This window comes from Bidens hawaiensis, unplaced genomic scaffold (assembly GCF_021521415.1).
Source record: "Bidens hawaiensis isolate Kalapana, Puna unplaced genomic scaffold, B.hawaiensis_p1.1 tig00029636_1, whole genome shotgun sequence".
NCBI lineage: Eukaryota > Viridiplantae > Streptophyta > Magnoliopsida > Asterales > Asteraceae > Bidens > Bidens hawaiensis.
Window position 1 is genome coordinate 105,001 of NW_027494914.1, and position 5,000 is coordinate 110,000.

The following is a 5,000-nucleotide window of genomic DNA, read 5'->3' on the forward strand; positions in this document are numbered from 1 at the left end:
CCCTCAATCCTCTTTTCGAGATTCATCGATATTGAATCAATCGAACGCACTTCTAAAACCTGTTCCACTTTTGGAAGACCTTGCGTTATATCACCAGATCTTGATTTTTCATATATAAATGTGACTAATGTATCTCCTTCATAAAGGATTTCCCCATAATGTCCATGAACAGTTGCTCCTGGAGTGGCCAAATAAGGCTTAGCTGATCGTATTACCACAGAGTCAACTTGAATAATTAGAACTTGACCTGATTTTAAATGCGGTCCTTTTTTTGCTATACATACATTTTGACAAAGAAACTGCCCAAGATTAACGATTGTATATGTCTCTTCACAATAATTGTAATGGAGAAAATACCAATTCAAATTGAATGGATTTAAAATGATGTTACTACATGAATAGGGATTATAAATTTGACCATTTTCATCCAGTAAATAATATTGAAGTATTTGAAAAATATTTTTTAAATTGTCCAGTTGCAAATAGTTAGTTACCAAGATCTGATTATGGGTTATTAAATAGGAAAATAAATCGAAATGATAAATTGGAAAGCCTGTTCCTAAGGGGCCTAAAGAATTCCTAATTGGAATTAGGGGGTCCTTTTTGATTGATTCTTTTATCACATGGGGAGATTTTACATCGTTGAATGGGCCTATTCGAGAACAATTGGATGATGACAAAATGATCAAAGATTGAGATTCCTTATTTCGATTCAACAATGTATGAATAGTTCCTTGATTTGGATTAAGGGATTCTTGAATCCTTGCTTTTTTATAGGAATAAATGGAAGAAAACGGATTAACATTAGCGCGATCTGATCCATTCTCAGAAATCAATCCTGAACCCGGCATATCGTTCCTTTTTCGGGTATATGAAATAGGTGACTTCGATAAGTCGATTCTTAGAAAATCTCTAATCAAACCATTTGTCCTTATTTCAACAAAAGAAGCACAGGCCTTTTCGATCTTTTTGTCATGGTCCCAATTCAACATTAAACAAGTCCGAACTAATTGAATACTTTTGTCCCAAATTTCCAGAATTGGGTCGTAATAAAGGATATAATTGACAACCCGAAGTTGTAGATTATCACTTTCCTGCAAGAGATCCGCCGGGAAAAGTCTTCCTAAATTTATACCATCCGTTTTTTTATATGGGACTACAGGTTGAACCAAAACAAAATACTTTTTTTCATACCTGGAAAGTTTCATTCGTTGGATATAGAGCCAATTTTTCAATTTTTTGTATTCTTTGGAATTTTGTTTTCCCCCTCCTGGTGGTATCAATCGGAATGCCTTATTTGTCTTTCCAGGAAAATGGATATCTCCAGAAAATATTATCAGTTTAATTTTTTCTGCTTTTTTCTTCACGCGGACCAATCCGCCTACTCGACTTCTTCTATTTAAAGTGATTTGTGTATCTACCCCAATAATACTATTGTGCTGTACCATTATGGAAGAAGATTCGGCCAAAATGTGGACTTCCGCGGGAATAAAAAAAATGGATTTACTTCCTTTTGGTATTTTGGCCAAAATACCTTAACTCCTCGATACTCAATCAAACCCTCTTCGTTGACGATTGAATTCAGTTCTCTAGTCTCATATTTAGTAAGTCCCGAGCTCTTTCTTATATATCGAGGATCATCGAAATAAGCAAGAATACTATTTCTACGGAGAATACCATTTCTGGGGATTTCAATTGCTATACCTGAAGAAGGTATTAGTTGGTTCTCGCCTTCTTGAATCGAGTCGAGTGGGATGATGACTCTATTTCTTCTCCTCTTTGCCAATAAATCAGAATTTCCCTCGAGAATGCCCGGATATCTGAGATTACAACGACCAGTACATGTCATTCGATTCAGTTCTGAATAATAAGGAATCCTATCTCCTTTTTTATTTTTACCAGAAAAATACGAACTAAAAAATTGGTGTCTCGCTTGAGTATTAGTTACTGAGGGGTTAGAAATGTATCTTCGCTTAACAGAAAGAAAATAAGCGTTCATTTGATCTTGATCCTTGTGGATCGAACAGGGGCCTAGACTAGCTCTCCAGGGCTCCCCTAATAATATCCATAAATGACTTGTTTTTGGTAAAAGATGAATATTACCATATGTAAATTCAGAGGCATGGTACACATCAGTATTCCAGTGCATTTCGCCCTCTAAGTCAGAATAAATATGTTTTCGAACCTTCTCTTTCAAATTCAAAGTGGATGTTCTCGTGCGAATCTCAGCAATGACTTGTTCTGATTCTACATATTGATCGTTTTGAACTAAAAGAAAACTTTTGGGCGGAATACACACATTGTGTATAATATCTTCACTCTCAATAGTTACATACAAGTCTCTAGAACATAGAAAAGCAGGATGTCCATGACGTGTACGTGTCGGATGAACCAAATCCTCATTGAATTTGATTTTTCCATTAGAAGGGGCTCGCACATGTTCTGCAGTACCCCCTGTGAATACTCCGCTAGTATGAAAAGTTCTTAATGTTAATTGAGTGCACGGTTCTCCAATAGATTGACCTGCAATAATACCTACAGCTTCTCCCAATTCGACCAGGTCGTCATGAGCCGGACTTCGGCCATAACATAATTGACAAATCCAAGATGTACTCCTACAAGTAAAGGGGGTTCAAATAGAGATTGGTTGTGCTCTAAAAGTTATGAATCTATTGACAAGTCCAACCCCAATATCTTGATTTCTAGTAGCAATGCATCGCGAACCTATACATATATCATCTGCTAATACACGGCCAATTAATGTTTGGATAAAAATCCTGTCCGCCATCATTCCATTTCGAGGACTTACAGAAATACCTCGAACGGTGCCACAATCTGTTCGACGTACAACAATGTGTTGCACTACTTCAACAAGTCTGCGCGTGAGATATCCTGCATCTGATGTTCGTATAGCGGTATCCACAACCCCTTTACGGGCTCCATAGCAAGAAATAATATATTCTGTTAAAGAGAGTCCTTCGCGTAAATTGCTTTTAATGGGCAAATCAATCATTTGCCCTTGGGGATCCGACATTAATCCTCTCATACCTACTAATTGATGTACCTGACATGCATTTCCTCTGGCTCCCGAAAAAGACATTATATGGACTGGATTAAAAGGATCGGTCATCCGAAAATTAGGATTCATTTCTTGTCGTAAATATTCACTTGTGGCATACCATATCTCGATCGATTGACGTAATTTTTCTACCGCGTGTACATTCCCAGAATGATGGTGTTTTTCCAAAATAAAACTTTGTTGTTCAGCGTCTTGAACTAGCCATCTTTTAGAAGGTATTGTTAAAAGATCATCAATTCCTAATGAAATGGATGCGGCGGTAGCTTGTCGGAAACCCAGAGTCTTTACTTGATCCAGGATATGTGATGTATATCCTATTCCATAGTGATCAATAAATCGACTAATAAGTCGTTTCATGGCAGTTCCGTCTATCACTTTATTGTGAAAGACCTGAGTGGGCCGTTCTGCCATCAGTACCTCCATATTGCGTTGTGATGAGTAGAATTTGACAATGGGTTTGAGTCAGTGATTGGAAAACTTCCTTTTCTAGATCTTGATTCACGTAGAAATTCCGCAATTCTAGTCCTAGTTAACCCGGCGAGATTCGAATTCCCCCCGGCAGCATAGAATTACAACAGCCCTGCCAAAACCCCTGTATGGCTTCTTCTATTTCCCGATAAAGAGAAATATGACCAAGAGTGGTTCGAATATATATATAAAGAATTTCTTTTTTTATACTTCTTACTATTAGATAGTGTCCATAAATCTCATAATAGGTCCCCAAAGATTCATAGTGAATTTCGATAGGAACTTCTCTTGCAGCAATAACACGTTGATCTAGTCGCCATCGCAACCACAAAGGACTACCTAAATTGATTCGTTTTTTCCGATAAGCTCCAATTGCATCATAGGCATTACAAAAAAAGGGTTCTTTTTTTTTTATACTTATAGTTATTATCTTCATTTTGATAGTTTCTACTATTACATGGATTATACCTATTTACACAAATACCCCGACGATTTCCACTCGTTAAGACATAGAGTCCACTAAGCATATCTTGAGTTGGTGCAGAAATGGGATCTCCAATAGTTGGAGACAAAAGATTCATATGAGAAAACATAAGTAAACGTGCCTCTGCTTGAGCCTCTAAAGATAAAGGCACATGAACAGCCATTTGATCCCCGTCAAAGTCCGCATTGAAGCCCTTACAAACTAATGGATGTAAACAAATAACACGCCCTTCCACTAAAATGGGGAGGAATGCCTGTATGCCTAATCTATGCAGAGTAGGCGCTCTATTCAGTAATACAGGATGGTCATCCAGAATTTCCTGAAGTATTTCCCATACAATAGGTTTTTTTTTCCGAATTTGACTCTTAGCAACTCCTATGTTCGAAGCAAGATGTTTTCTAATTAGGTCACGAATTACAAATGCCTGGAAAAGTTCTATTGCAATTTCGCGAGGTAATCCACATCGATGTAATGAAAGTGAAGGGCCTACGACAATCACTGACCGCCCTGAATAATCGACCCGTTTACCAAGCAGAGTCTCGCGAACTCTTCCTTCTTTGCCTTCAATTACATCTGAAAGCGACTTGTAAATTCTATTATGATCATCCCTCATTGGCTGTCCGCAGATTCCATTATCAAGAAGTGCATCCACGGCTTCTTGTAGCAATTTTTCCTGAGATATTATTAATTCTTCTGGCGTAGCTATACTTGTTGTTAATAGATCTGTAAGAGTATTATTCCGATAGATAATTCTTCTATAGATTTCATTAATATCCGAGGTCACTAGTTTATCCTCATCTATATGATAGATTGGTCTCAACTCAGGAGGAAGAACTGGTAATAGACACAAAACCATCCATTTTGGTTCTATATTTGTTCGAATAAAATGCTTAGCCAATTCCATGTGTCTAAGCAAAAAATCTTTTCTTCTTCCAACTTTTCTATCTTCCCATTCATTCCCTGTGGGTT